Source organism: Parasteatoda tepidariorum, chromosome 5, assembly GCF_043381705.1.
Source record: "Parasteatoda tepidariorum isolate YZ-2023 chromosome 5, CAS_Ptep_4.0, whole genome shotgun sequence".
NCBI classification, from domain to species: Eukaryota; Metazoa; Arthropoda; class Arachnida; order Araneae; family Theridiidae; genus Parasteatoda; species Parasteatoda tepidariorum.
Genome location: NC_092208.1, coordinates 29,760,151 through 29,777,165, shown reverse-complemented (window position 1 = coordinate 29,777,165; position 17,015 = coordinate 29,760,151).

Below are 17,015 nucleotides of genomic sequence, written 5' to 3'. Positions count from 1 at the left end.
CTAGAAACTGTCTCAAACGTGAGGTACACATGCGGACGCACGATCAAAACTAAACTTTACAAATCTTTAGAATGCGAAGAACATCCAAATTGCAAGGTTTGCAAAAGCTTCACCTTTCGATGTTCAGGCCTGAGTTCAATTCCTATTGTAAAGTCTGGCTGTCAGATCAAATCACACTCTTGGTTCGAATTCTATATTAGTGCTTTGGAGTTTACTCGAATGCGATGTTCTTGAAGTCTTTGAGACATAGGGAGCACGCATGATTAGGAGGTTAGGATGTGTGATGTGTAGGCCTTATAATTATTACCATTATCTTTCCTACTTAAATTGTGTTACTGAATATTGTGAGTCGTGCATTTTCCAGTTATGTTTTCTAACTTATTTCTAACAGTATAAAAACAGAACCAGTAGCCCCCCTAGAGTGCTGGTGGTGCTACGTTAACAATCATATTAAATTTTGTCTAATTATAAAAAATGAAATTACTGTAGGAAAAAGTATCAAAAATTTAGATTTACATGTAAAAATGTATTAAGAAAAATTGAACTCGACTAAATTTTTGTAACATAAATTTCAGGATGTTTTGTAGGCATTGGATTAGCAATTATTATTGCACAGTAGTTTAGAATACTAAATAAGTTTTAAATATTTTCGAAATATTGTTTGGGACATACACTTAGACCTATAAACTTTTGCTTATTTTTATTGTTTCTGTTTGTTTATTTAAATCTAGTTTAGACCAAAAAATAATAAAAATGGAAGTTTATTCATATCTTGATAAACGATTTATGGTATGTTGTAATGTGAATGTAGTAGTAGTTGTAATTATTTGCTTACGCCTCACAAGAGCTGCACAATGGGCTATTGGCGACGTCATGGGAAACATTCCTGAGGATGATCTGAAGACACGCCATCGCAATTTTGATCCTCTGAGGAGGGGATGGCTCCCTCTCATTGGTAGCCCAAGGACCTGCGTGTGAACTAGAGCACTTAACGGTACAGCAGTTTAACGAGGTCCGCACAACCTCGGTCCATTCGTAGCCTGATCAAACTGGCCACCCACCTGCTCACTGACACGCAGCCAGTGAAGTTTGGTTTCGGTGTTCTACTGGGAACTGTGTCCTTCGATTTGGGACGCTGCAATGTAAATGTAAGGATTTAGACAGGCTTTACTCATACAAAAGTCACAAGTACCTATTTTCCGATAAACTTTTTATATGTAAAACAGGCGAATCAGATTGATCTTTTACGAGTACAAAATACAATGAGGTTAATTTTTGTGACATATATTGTACAAGTAAAAATGACAATGTTTAATAATTTTCACGTATAAAAAAACAAGAAAAATGTCTCTTCTAATATGCTTGTTACCTGCAAAAAAAGGGAAAAAAGTAAAAAATAAAGCGAGTGTACGTCTTTCAATTACAAGTTGATGAGTTATATACTTCACCAGCAATAATTTAAAAATTTTTCTTTGAGAAATTTAAAATATAAACAGTAAGTAGTAAGCGGGAAATAGAATATTTATAAATAGATTGAAAAATAAAAATTTCATGGAGTAGGATTTTGTAGGACCCTAGAACCACAATAACGAAATCATTATTTGATATACCAAATTAAAACTCTATGCTATACAATGATTAACTGTAATTTTATCCTTAAACTAATGTCACTGTTTTCACAACGACTTCCTAATTTGGTAATTTTAATGTCCGTTAATTCAGTGCAGAACATGAATGCTTCATACAGGTAAATAAGAAGATTAAAAGTTCCACGTGGACTATGAACAATGCTGGGAAAATAGTGATCTAATTCACTTACTGATTATTCCTCGGGAAATAGTTCCCCGGGCGAAAATTCCTAGAAACTGCAAATTAATGCATTATACATCTTGCAATCTCTACCCTAATATTTGTCTGTGCATAGTGAGGAAAAAAAGTGCCAATATTACTCGATGGGCTATTATCGGATTATAGTCGTTCTAAGGTTAGGAGTAAATAGTTCAAGTTAATGGTGTGACTGAATTGAAAATGAGTCAAACAAAATAAATGGAGTTACTTCAGAGCATAGATTAATGGAAAATGTCATTCAAAAGACAGGATGATTGAGAAATATCATTTAGAAATTATGAATAAGGAATTGTTTGCGCTAGAATTGTATTAACAATTTATATGATTCCATAGTCAAAATGTTTTTTTTTTTTTTAAATAAATTGTAATACACAAAAATTGAAGGAATATGAAAAGAGAAAATAAAAATAAAAATTACATTTGGTTTATATGGTTAAAAGAAAACTTCATTTCACAACATTGGTTTACGTGCCGAAAAAATTAAATCATAATACAAAAACAATACAATTTTTTGTCAATTAATAAGATACTCTTATTAAAATGTAAACAAAAATCAATGCTTTCATTTTTAATTTTAAAATAATTTGATTAAAGAAGTACTGGTAAAAATATGTATATAAATTGCAATCGATAAGAACTAGTTTATATAAATTTTTTTACTATTTTTAGAATAACCGACCAACCTGTGATGGGGTCAGGCAACTGGCTTGCATCAAGAAGATTCTGGGTTCGAATCCCAGGCAAGGCATGGATGTTTTTTCCTTCTCTGTATCTATCTGTCCCAATCGTGGGAGCAACGTTGACCCCTCTAATATGGTGCCCCTGAGAGAGCCAATAAATATGCCTTTCAGATGCCTTTATGACATAGGTCACTCTCCAGGTGGGCATTGGAAAAAAAACTATTTTGGGAATGTGAATCCCTTTCCATTAAAAGTTTTAATTTTTGATTGAAGTTTACTTTTTGTTGCTTGATGATTAGTATGACAATTACCATAATGCCTTTAAACAAAAGGTAAATTAAGGTTTCCTTGTAGTTAGTTAGAAGTCCTTTAACAATATTAACTATGCAGGAAAATGCTTTAAATCAATAAATTTGCTTGTATGTGTGGTAGCAAAAATCTCGTAGAATTTACAGTTTTAAACTGTAAATCGGATCTGTTGTGCAAAAGTATAAAACCTTACGCTGTAAATCCGTGGCTTCAACGGCTTTTACCATACGGAAACAGGTCTTATCCGTGAAAGCTACGAAGTAAATCTGTACTCCCATGGATATTTAATGTTAACAGTATTTGTATCGCCAGTCATCCCTGGGATTCGAACCTAGGTCAGATTATCGATAGGTGTACGTTCTGTATACTGCGACGCAGCAACTCTAGTGATGTGTTATGAAGAAAAGCCTGAAATTGTTTTTACGTCAAAAGTCTTGCAAATTGATTTGGAAGTTTTAATCTGTTGAAGATTAAGGTGAAAAACAGTGAAAAACCGTTTTATCAACAAAAACGCTTTAAACCATCAAACACTCGGTGAAAGTCCGGAAAAAAAGATTGTTTTCTTAAAATTGTACTTCTTTGTAGATTTTTAAAAGTTTAATTTAGTTTACACATTCGAAACTTTATATGGAAGTTAAACATTTATTAACTTTGTAAATGTAAGAAAACTTTTAATATTTACTTATTTTAAAGATACTGGATCTAAAGGTGTTCTTTATTGTATATTATTATATGGAGCGTGCCAGAATAAACTTTTAAATGACCTCTTTCTGCTTAGGTGAGGATTTTAAATTTTAATTTTTTTAATTAAAGTAAAAAAGTACCATGTTTCTTTATTATTTTTTAAAATTATTTTTTATAACAGTAGTTGAACAGCCGTCCCACTTTCATGGGCTTACGACTACTAATGTTCAACTCCGTAGCCTTGTTATTTTGAACCCAATCCAGAAGACAGGGGAACTCCTGGATCGAGTATTGGGCGAAATTCTCCTTCGTGGAGGACTTTTTGATGGAACTAAACCGCATTTGCGTTACATGGAGAGGAGGACCACAAGAACCTCCCACGGTTAGCCTGACGGCTAGGGGACTCTAACCCATGATCTGTTTACTACTGAAGATATTTCACGCTAGCACTGTGGTCGATGCAAGCGGGATGCGGAATTCGTATCGACTGGGATTCGATCCCGGTTCGCCGCATTGGAAGACAATTGCTCCACCCCCTGAACCATCGGGGCTCAAGTATCATGTTTTGTAAGAGAGAAATAAACGAAGATTAAAAAAATATATTTCATCTTTTTTTTATCTTTCATTCTCATATCTATGACGATTCTATACGGTCATGTAGGGAGATTCCATTTAATCAAGTTGAAAAGTCAAACGAGTATGATTTTTCAAAAGTACTTTTTTAAACAGTTACTTGTTAAACTATTAAATAGTTTTTTTTTCGAATTAGAAACAAATTGTTTTCTTTTTTTACAAATCGATGATGCCATGCAAGTTTTGAACACCTTTAAGCTGTTTTTTTCCAGTTAACTTCAAGCTATTTAATATACAAATGCTAATATGGTTGATGCTAATCTTCAATAAATTATTTAAAACTAATGCTTGGGGTTAAGGTGTGGAAAAATGATTTCCTAATGAACAACACGTGTAGTTTATTAAAGCGGCATTAATTTTCATCATTATAAATCCCTTCGATATTCGCAAATACGACATGATTCTCTTAGCTTGTCAACAAGAGTTATAAAAAGATTGACTTTTTTTCATTGTAATTGGTTAATGTTTGTGAATAAGAATTCATAAAAATTGTTTTATGAATATAAGAGGTTGTGAAGACATCCTATTTGGAAACGAAAAAAACGGATGCATAGTTCAATAATCGCTTGTTAACCTTTTTATTGAGCGTGTAACTATGTAGAACCCATCAACAAATAATCTCTTCATCATAATATTGAAGGATGTTCTATGGACATTAAGTAGTTTTATTATTTAGACCTATTGATTAGAATCAATTACACAAGGTTATAATTCTTAGACGGACACAATTTAGTTGGAACATCGAAGCCTTCTTTACTAGTAGTACAAATTAAAAAAATCCTAATGTTTTAAAAAAATTAATGAAATTTTCCATCTCAGAAAATGAGTTATATATATTTAACTACAATGATTTTAACAATAAAAGATTTTAACTTTTATTGTTAAATTTTATTGTTTTATTGTTTTAAGAACTTAAGTTTTTTTTTAAAAACAATAATAAAAGTATGAACTAAATAATAAAAAAAATTGACTAAAAATACTTAAATCAATGAGTTTTAAACTACAAACTAAAGTTTTATAAATAGCTCAATAATTTTGTTTCTGGAAAATTATATTCATAAATGGATTAAAAATACAAATTTAAAAAAAAATAACTAAAAATAAAAGTTTTGTAAGTTATATATGTTTTATAATTATAATATTGTATGTAATTTTTCTTGTCAGAAAATTAAAAAAAAAAAACTGTAATGTTTTATGAAAGTAATAAAATTATTTTACCATTTCAAATAAACTAAAGACACTGAACTATGAAATTTTTTTTTTACTAAACCTTACAAATGTTAATGATTTTTAAAATTTTCTTATTATGGTTATTTTTAGCAATCAGTACATTACATTAATCAGAAAACTGATTTTGACTAACTACCACACCACAAATCTGTTTTCATATTTATAAGATAAGCTCTTAGATAAACGTTATTATTTAAGTGCAAATTGGCTTTTACTTTGTTAAGTAGTTAGCCAAATAAATAATAAAAATTAATTAAGAAAAAGATGGTAATGTTCTTGTAAATTAACATGAAGGAATTCAGAAGTACACTTTTTGCAACTGTTATGAAAATAATAAAATTGCGCAAGCAATCAACAAAGTAAATAAAAAATAAAAATCGTTAAAGCATCAGTTTTTCCTTAATTTTTTATGACACAAAAATTTATTGAACTTAAGTAAAAACTTAAAATATAGGAAATAACTTGCAAATAATTCAATTGCAACAAAAACTTGTAAACAAAATTATTCCAATTTTGTGGTTAAGAACTATAAATATTGATGCGTTAGTCATTATTATTTTCACAAATTGCCTGATATGGTCAACTGCACAGTAGTTTCCAAAACACGCATTCGGACAAATCCTACGAAGTTATTTCTTTTTTCAAGTTTATTATTAGCTAAAGAACAGAAATCGCAAGGGAATGTTAAAATGTGATATATATAGTAGCCCATCAATTGTACTACATCCTCGTATTTACTCTTTCTCTCCCTACTTAGTTAATTATTAGTTATACAATATTAGTTATAGTTATACATATGAATTAAAACAACATATATCACGAGTGAATATTAAAACGGGGATAAGACGTATATTCCATATGTAGTAAATTAAGTGCTGGACAATTTGATAATTAATAATAATTAAATAAAACTACACGTAATCAAATTTTAAGCAATAAAACTTTTTTTTATCCATCGTACACTGATCAAAAGAAGTATAGTCAAAATAATAAGAGTATGGTAAAATTTAGCGTGCTTTTGGAACATCAAAAAAGCTCGTCAATTTTTTCCGAAGCGCTTTGGTTATGATTTTTGTAAAATTGACGATAAGTTATAGCTTGACGATAAGTTATAGCTGTACACTGATACAATATGAATGGACCCCGTTGCCATATGAGTTTTGGTTTTAATGCCAGAATTATGTTTTTTCTTATCAGAATTGTCCTTACACTACGATAATTTCGCTAGAATTTTTCTTCGTGTCATTTCACCGATTACTAAAATAGCTGACACAATCAGTGCACTGATTGCTCACTTCGCCGATACGACTACTTCATGGACATGAAAATTTCGTCAAAATCTCTTTTCCCTGATACGATCAATGCAATTTTAATTATTATTTCTTTGACAATATTTTTTAGTATTTTCTCAGTCAACTTCATTGTGAAAAACGTTTTGAATTACATTTAATGTTCATTATCTTGTGTTAGTTATAACTATGCTATTAAAAAACTTACTCTCAAGTATAGGTAATTACTCAAGCATGGGTAAGTAATTAATAAATAATCATTAGCACAGAAAGATGTCCAATGTTTGAAATAAAGTAAATATCAACATTAAATTTAATTTTATTTTCTGCATTAATAAAATATTAGTTTCGACTATCGATTCAAAATTTTTTAATTAATATTTCATTGGATATGGAAAATCATATGGTAAATGTTTACCAGAAACTCTAGTTTTCAAAAATATAGTTTTTATTATCACACATTTAGTAAAAATTACATAACTTTAAAATGCAAATTTAGCGAATTAAATAGTTTCATAAAAAATGACCAAATTTTACCATATTTACCTAATTTATCACATATTTTAAAAGCCATATTTTATTGCTAATTTTACTAAAATTGTTACCAAAATTATGTATTAAAAAACTTACTCTCAAGTTTGGGTAATTACTCAAACATGGGTAAGCAATTAATAAATAATCATTAGCACAGAAAGATGCCCAATGTTTGAAATAAAGTAAATATCAGCATTGAATTTAATTTTGTTATTTGCATTTATAAAATATTAGTTTCGACTATCGATTCAAAATTTTTTAATTACTACTTCATTGGATGTGGAAAATCATATGGTAAATGTTTACCAGAAACTCTGGTTTTCAAAATTATAGTTTTTATTATCACACATTTTGTAAAAATTACATAACTTAAAAATGTAAATTTAGCGAATTAAATAGTTTCATGTTCTAAGGTATCATAAAAAAATTATCGAATTTTACCATATTTACCTACTTTATCACATATTTTGAAAGCCATATTTCATTGTTAATTTTACTAAAATTGCTACCAAAACGCTTCCAATAGAGACAGAAACGCAGTGGTGAATTTTCCTATAGTGTGGTAGTTTTACCTATACTTTATTTTTTCTTTGTGTGCATAATATTTTTTTAATAATTTTACGTATAATTTAGTAAATATTGCATAATTATTAAAAAAATGATCCTATTGAAGATGCGAAGGGTCAGCGAAGTGCCCTGGATGACATGATCTGTAGGTGAAGTTGTAGTGTTAGATATCAACACTGTCCACTACGTGTAATAAACATATGTATTAATAACATGATAATTTCGATTACCGTAAGAAATAAAGAAAATTAGCTTAAAGTAGAAAAAATTAAGTATATAGTATAGGAAGAAACTTTTTCCCCATGATATAGATGTTTTTTTTAACTCGCTAATGAAGTATAAATTATTTTAACATGAATTTAACTGCATACTCAAGAGTAACTCAGCTTTATTTACCGTGTAAAATATTGAAAAAGTTTTCAACTGATAAATAACAGAATTATTCCATTTGTCTATTTTAGCCTCATGTTTACACTAGCTCACTTATCTTCTATATGTATATAAACAGGTTTTAAAAATTTCTTAGGATTTAGTTTAGAATAAAAATGTTTGATAATAAGCTTGAAAAATCAGACATATTTACAGCTAAAAATCTTCTTCTAAGTAAAATGCGTAAATAATGCTTTACAACTGAAAAAAAAGCATCTGCACGAAGAATTAAGCATCCAAGAGGAGCGCGCTTTAATAATTTTTAAATTTGTTTGAGAAACTGTTTGAAAATTATTCTGAAATTTCTTCCAATCTCTCACGAAAAGGGATGAGGAAACAAATTATTTTCAGAAGAGTGGGATTTTTTGAAATTGAAAAGTTTTAAAACGAAAATCTCATTTTGTAACCTCTTCAAACTCTACTTACACACGGCGCTTTTAAATTATTTCTTTCATTTTCAATAAAGTTTTCTCATTCTAATCGAAAACAGATTTACAGGCAGAAGATAAATTTTGAAAAGGAAGAAAAGAAAAGCGAAATGCCTGATGTTGACGGCAAAGTAAGTTATTTTCTCGGTCTTTCCCATTTTCGCAAATTTTTGAAAATAGTGATTTAGTTTTAATCTCTAGGAAAAATCAGAAAGAAGTTTTCTGAATTTTATAAGTATCTTGTGAAAGTTAAAATTTCACGACAGCAAAACACTACTTTTAATTGATAAACAGGGATTATCTTAAAATATGCCTACAGCATTGAAAGAAGAATATGACCGTTCGTAATTTATTCATGCTTCTGTTATTTTTTTTAAATATGTGAAATTTAAATTTAATTTTTATATTAGATTTATAAACGCATAACATTTTTAAATTTTCACGCAATATTTTTCAAGAAACTCTTACTGTTTTTTTATTTTATATTTCCCCATTATGGAATACTACTACACTACGATTATGACGTCTTCAAAACACTTTTTTTTCGAGGTTTCTTTCCAGCCAACTGATAGTACAGCCGTCTGGTGACACTAAAATGAAGCTGTTAGATCATGCTGTTGATTTGAAGAGTAGACACTCTACAAATTACATAGCGTTTCTCTCATAATTTTGTTTACTTCTTTTATTTTCTTTCAATCAAATGGTTTAATTTATATTTCCAAAATTAAGATTTTTCTTTATAGAAATCAAAATTATTGCATGTAAATAATTCTGAGTAAATCAGTATTACTTTAAGCTAATAATATAACTATATAAAAATTTTCTGTTTCTTTTCATTAGAAAATGCCAATGAGTAATTTAGCTTATTACCGCAGTGAGGTGGTGTTGTGTACATTAGTTCGAAAACTGTCACTTTTGCGTGTTTCAGAAAGAAAACGCATTTAATTTTTAATTGCTCTAGTATTTGTAGAAGATTTATAGATATAGGGGAGAGTCGGGTAGCCCCGCCCACTTAAGGAGTATTGCTTATATTTCTGTATATAAACCTCGTTTATCCTTTTTATCACAAAATTACTTTATTTATTACATATTTATATACTTTTAGTGAATTCTATCATTTAACAACAATCATTTAATAGCAACAATATTTGTTGTTAAAAATGCATATAACATTCAAATTTGAAGCAATAAAGTAATAATCTTTGCAACCGTACATTTATCGACGAAATAAAATTGGGTGGTAATACCCGACATTCATGTGAGCGGGGCTACCCGAAATCCAATTTTTTTGTAAATTTTTAATTACTCGAAAAATTTTTCACATATAGACTTCTTTCTTTGTGGAAATTAAACTTAAGGCTACATACTTTAATGCTGTACGTATAGAAAAAATTTTTTTTTAGTATTAAAATGAAGTTTAATCGAAACATTCAACCAATTATTTTTAATTTCATGACTACTGTATTCAACATACTTTCAAAACTATTGTTTACCATGTTAACAGCTGCATAAATACTTGAAACTTTGAAAATAATCTTTTCTTAATATAACAATTAATGTCCGATGGCCCATTGACTTGAAGAAATATTCTATATATATGAAATTATTCTGTATATATGGGCGGGGCTACCCGACTCTCCCCTATCTATCAATGCTTTGCATTTTTATAATAAATATTGATGTTTTTGAAACTCAGCCATTAATACTTCCTGTCTTATAATCACTGTCTTATAAATACTGTCTTATAATCAGGAAATTACAATAGAGATTCGGTTTTAAAATCATTCTTTATTGTTTTCATTAAGAAAGTAATTAAAAAGTTCAGTTAGAAAATTAAAAAAAAAAAAAATACTTTGGTTCAAATATCAAATACTTAGAATAATATCAATTAACCAACTAAAGACGGTTGCATAATATTTTAATAGTTATATCGTACTATTTAACTGATTAGCTTTCTATCTAATAACCAGATGTCAGGAAGCTCTGAGTACCTAAAATACGAAAAGTTTTCTCCAAGATCACCAAATCTTAAATATTTTTGCTTTCGAAAACTTCAACGTTTGCGCACTTTCTATATCATCTGGAATTAGTTACGAGTGATGACGTATTCGAATTTGTTTGTTGCTGTCTTCAATGCTCCTTTGATTAACAGAAGTTTGAAGTTTGCCGCTAAAATATGCATGTATGTTTTTAATTTTATAATAAGGTTAATTATTTTTAATCAAGTCTCTGTGAACTGAATTGAATTGTTTTAAAGTGCATAATTTGTATCCGCTGCAGTTTTGCTAAGCCTAGTTCGAACTTACCTGGACATTTTCTCAGTGCAATGAGTATGGTATTCAAAGTAATTTTGTTTTAAGAATTGGTGCATGTATTCATTCTAAATTAATATCTCTTACTTTAATTAGTCTCATATAAATGAAATTAAGACACTTATGTGTATCGTATCTTACTACAATTATAAATATTAGTGTTACTGAATATCAAAAGTGGCGTAGCTGCTTTACACCGAGTAGTGTAACCAATAATTCTTGGTATTCCAATACGTCAAGAAATGTCGTTCACAGTTCTAGCATATGATGCCAACAGATTTTGCTTTGAGGTAAATTAAATACATTAAGTACAGAACTGAAGTTATTGTGCAAACAATTATATAGAATTAAAAAAGAACAAACAAACAATTGTTCGAAAGAATTAGTGCAGATGTATTACTAAAAATGCGCTTGTTTTTTAAACATGCTTTTGCAATGAATCAATTATATTGAATGCGCAAGTACATGTGCTTTGTCAGTAAACAAACAAGCAATAAATAGGTAAATAAAATTATAACACTGAAAAAGTAAATATAAAATGTCGCTACATGCACTGTATAAGATTCTAGTTAATCTCAACACCTTAAGTAGTGGCAACTATGCACCAAAATTTTTTACTGCGATCTGCATCACTTCGGTATAAAATAGATGATACCATTTTTGATGTTCTAAACGTTTTTACAGTGTGCATATGGGGGTTAGAAAATCATTGAAACTTGCATTGCCCACTTAGAAATTCAAGTGAAAATCTATAAAATTCCATAACTTGTAATTTCAGCACAAAAATTCAGTTAAAATTCCAGCCGGAAAGTTATAAATATCTTACTTGTAAATTTGTCTCTAACAAACACTTGCAAAAGCGAGCTAGTAAAAAGTAATAAGATACATTATCTATATTGATATTTTTTAACACATGCGAGAAAGTGAATTTTCCCACGTATTGAAAAGTGAGCGTGCAATATTGCTATTTCTATGGAACTAAAAGAAAGGTAAACTTGTCAAGTGTTTGCGGTTACATACCACAACGTACCTTATCTTAAGCGAAGTAGTTGTGGTTTATTTTTAAAATTTTTTTATTTTTATGTTGGTTGCTAATATTTTACTATGGAAATTACACATTGCGTTAACATGTCATTTTAAATGATGAGTACTTAAAATTCTTTATATATGGAACTGTCAATATGATTTTTTTAAACCCGATGAGTAAAAAAAAACTTCATTATTTTTTGCGGTTCTTAATGGATTTTTTTCACAATTAGCTTTTCTTTTTTTGGGAAGAAAGTTCTCAAATTATCTAAATGTAAAAATAATTCTCTAATAAACCACAAACATTCTCTAATAAACAGCAATAAGAAAGCTCTAAAATAATTTGCTAATTAATGCTTTTGAAAATATGGAGTGTTAAGTTTTGTTTGATATTTCGGTAAGTTTAACTCTTTATTTCGATTTGAGAATATTTATTTTTGCTACGCAACTTCCCACTCTCGTGAAATATTTTAAAATAAATCCCCTTAGACACCCAAAGAATGTTTCTGGTGCACGGTTTTCCTCAAAAGCATTTTTCTGTAACTGTCAAAATATTTACTTTCTGAAAATTTAGTAGGACCATAAAAGGATATGGCGTTACAGGTTCGGCAAGCTTTGTGGAAAGTGTTTATTGGGGTCTTAAGCATTTTGGTACATATTTTATGCAGTGAATATTTTAAAAGCTTCATTGTATAAAATAATGACTTTAAAGAGTTGAGAAGGCTAATTATATTGTTTAACTCTGTGTTGAAAGTAATACGAAAATCTTTTTTTCTTAAATAGTTTATTGTTTGTATGGGTTATCCATATTTTAGTGCAGATTACACTGATAAAATGCTTTAAAGCTTTGAACATTGCTTTTCGAAGCTCTGAAAGTCGCAGTTTAAGTACCTTACACTTGAAGCTATGAGATGATTTTAAACGGTATAATTTTGCTTTGAAGAATTATCTGGTTTTTAGAATGGACAAATAACTTAAAAATTTTAAAAATTATTAAACTTTTTTAAAAATTACCTACTTGGTGGCATTTTACCATCTAGATGAAAATTATCAAAATAACTGCCTTATTTTATAGTTTTTGTAAACTTTTATGAGAGCAGATAATAATTCTGATGAAAAAAAGTTGCCACCACTTTTGATACTCAGTAACAATAGAGTTTACATTATTAGTAAAATACAATAAACCAAAGAGTCAGTTAAGTTATTTTTACCATAAAATTGAAAGTAAGAGCAGTTAGATGCGGACACATATCAATTCTTAAAATAAATTTAGTTTGCATATATATAACATACACTGTAAAAAATAGTATATTTTAACACTAAAAATAGTGGTAACTACTTTACTTCAAAGTGGTGTTCTACTACACTAAAAGCAGAGGATAGTTCCTGGTGTCCTTCAACATCAAGAATGCGTGTTTTTATACTATTTGGTGTTAAGTAGCTGCCACCATCTCTTTTTTTCAGCAACATTAAAATTTCAATTTACAGTAAGATATGTTAGATATAAGAGTCAGTAAAGTTATTTTTTTGGTGCAACATAAAGCAATAATCATTAATTTAGAATGAATCGATATAATATTTTTTAAATGAAATTAGTGAGTTAATCAAGCACACACGCAGTACAAAGCACAGAATACTAATATGATGAGTACGCAATACTAATATGAATTCGAACACCAAATTTTGGGAGATGTTACTACGAAGGTTTAACAGTGTAAGTGTGCTAGTATGATTATGTATAATTGTGAACGTATTTACAACAGTTAAATGGTAAGAAAATTACATAGCTTTATAAGTTTCGAAAAATGTTCTGCAAATGATTAGTTGGATTTTTTAGTAATTTAAAACACTTTTTAAGCTTTAAAGTTTCAAAATAAATAGGTAAATAAACAACTAAATGCCGACCAGGTGGCCGAGTTATTAGCGTGTTTGACTGCGGAGCCATTGGCCGCGGGTTCGAATCCTGCTCAGGGCATGGATGTTTCTTTCTCTCTCTGTGTTTCTTGTCCTTTCCTCTTCGTGTGAATGTGACCCGCGCTATAAACGGGTTTGTGGTTGTGTGACGTGGGCGACGCTGCTCCACAGCCGTGGCTTCGCCACGGGTGCCTACTGGGTAACGAGAAGAGAGTAGCAGTTCCGGCATTTCTGTGGCCAATGGGACAAACCCCAAGTGCCCGCCATTGGAAAAAAATAAAAGAAAATAAATAAATAAATAAATTATTAATGAACATGAATAAGATTTTGTTGAGTAAGAACTGGAAATAAGCTTCATGTTTCAAATGGTTTGATTGTTCATTGACAGTGACTTTATACACTTTAAATACACTTAACGTCCTAAATATCTTCAAAAGTTCTTTCTTATAAAATAATATCTTTTCCAATTCATTTAGAAACTGATCAAAGGAGAATTTTTTTTTTTCGTTGATGAAATTGCTACATTATATGGTAATGAAATTTTTTCGTATTAAGAAACCACAACTCTGATTAATAAAACCAAAATAAACAGTATTTAAATAATATAAAAAAAAAACAACACAATATGCCATGCACGGTATTCGTTTGGCAATTTTTCCGTTCATATTATAACGCAGATTCTGGTATTCATAATTAACATTCGTAATTATCATAATTATCTACTATTCATGATAAAACCAAAATATATGGAATTTCAACCATCCATTTGATAATTTTTCCGTTCATGTGGTAACAGTTTGTTGGAAACTCTGGTTTTTAAAATTTTAGTTTTTTATTACCTCATATATAGTTAAAAATACAAAACTTAAAAGTAACTTAACACAATGAATAATTTTTATTTGTGAAAGGTATGATATTTATTTTATTTGATCTCCAGTGGCGGCTTCTCTTGGAAGTAAATGTGGCTGGTGCACGATGCTGACCATATTACCTCCTCCTGCCATTGGTCTGAGAATCGTGAAGCAATGACCACTGGGATTCAAGCAAATTCTTTCACGAATCTTATATTTATACTGACATGGTGAAAGCAAAATATTATTTTGAATTAAGTCAGAAAGCTATTCCCTGAAATGGTTTGATACTTGAGTTTTAAAAATTCGTGCTAATTATAAATGGGAATTTATTTTTTCTCTTTTCGTTGATATTTACTTAATTAATCTAATATTACCTTAAAAATATCTCATCAGTTTTTTTTCCGAATTTCTTAATTCGTTTTTTTATTAATCTATTTACAGAAATGTGTTTTTTTCCAAAGCACTTTTGAAGTGCAAATGATGAAAAATTTATTAACACGTTAATTACTCATTAACTTCGCAAGAGTAATTACGGTAATACAAATGGCATGTTTTAGCTTTGGTGATTATGGATTATAAGTCTGAAAAATCATTTTCATGAACACAGACGATCTTCACTTAATTGCTTACCCATTTCTCTTTTAATTGCATTTCCCAATCCAAACTTCAAAGAATGGGCCCCCCATTCATTAAAGTGTTTCGCGATTAGAAGGAGAAAAAAAAACTCCCATTATGGGTAAAAAAAAGTGGCACAGAGAATTAACAATTAGCTCCTTCAAGGTCGTACCACGTCCTCTGTGGATGAATCTCGCCATAAAACGCTGTACATCAATAATCGCAAAATCAAAATAAAACAAAATAAAATGAATCTGGCTTCAAACCATTTTCGGTAAGTGGCTTTATGATTATAATGGCGTGCCATTATGATGATGTATCGGTGGCTCCAGTGATGATGTCACGAAGCTAAAAAGTGGCCATTCAGCGACAAGAAACAGAAAGGCATGGCTGAATCAGTTCGAAGATTAGACACCACAGGCTCCACCTTGGATTTTTGTTTTTACTTTTCATATTTTTCCAAAGTTAAGAAGAGCAACAAGAAGAAAAAAAAAAGTTTTTTGATTCATACCCCCCACATCTCATTCATCGTCTTTGGAGAAGATTCGGAAGACAATTCATCGATGTTGTGATAGAGTGAGAAACTTGAATGCTGAAGGGGTCGTATTTGTAGTGCACGGCGCATTATTTTGTACCTAAATTCTAATGATCCTTTACTGCCTCAGACAAGTTTTAAACCGTTTAAACGCCATAATGTTCCATATTTGGAACATATTTCGTTTTGAGAAAGATGAACACGGTTAACTTTTTTTATTTTGTTTTCAGCATTTATCTTCCGTAATTGAGACAATCGTATATATTTGGAATGCATGGCATATTATTTTGCACCTAAATCCTATTAATCTTTTACTGCAAGAGAAATGTTTTTTAACAGTCTGAACGAGAATGTTTCATTTTTGGAACATGTAAAGAAATATGAAGGCGAATAAATTTTTTTAAATTTTATTTTTAGCATTTTTCATCAGTAATTTAATCGTATTCCACAAAATTTTTAAATCCATACACCTGGCTTTAGATTTGGGAACTAAATTGAACTTATTTATGAACAAATAACGAAATAAATGAAATCATTTACTTTACCATTTACTTTATTACCGTTTTTTTCCTAACAGAGCTTTTCTCATTATACATTTCAGTAGCTGATGGTAGTTAGGTTTATCTTTTTATAATTGATTCTTAATTCATTAAATTTGATTTAAAACGATCTGGTCCACATCTATATATGAATTTCTTCAACACATGTATAAAAGGCCACTTGTACTGCAATATTTTTCTGATAAAATTAGGGCCTGAAGTCGGCACTCAGGGTGCTGGTATTTGAAAAAAACTCTTGAAAAACAACAAAACTCATCTCGTTGTATGACCATTATAATACCTTATCAAGCTAATTAAAAAGAGCTATAAACTATGCAGGGCGTAAAAACATACATAAAGAAAAGCATGGCAATAAGTACAGCTTGGAGTGAAGGAACTAGAGATAAATTCGGGATCGTGGAACCCGTGGTAAGAAAAAAATACCTTTAGATGAGAATTTACATTCGATTGTATTAAATTTAACGACATATTTCGTGTCGAAAATTCTTGAAAAAATATTTTGTAAGACTGAATTTATTTTCTACAGATATCCTTATAAATAAAAGCAGATTTTTTTTAAACGATATTT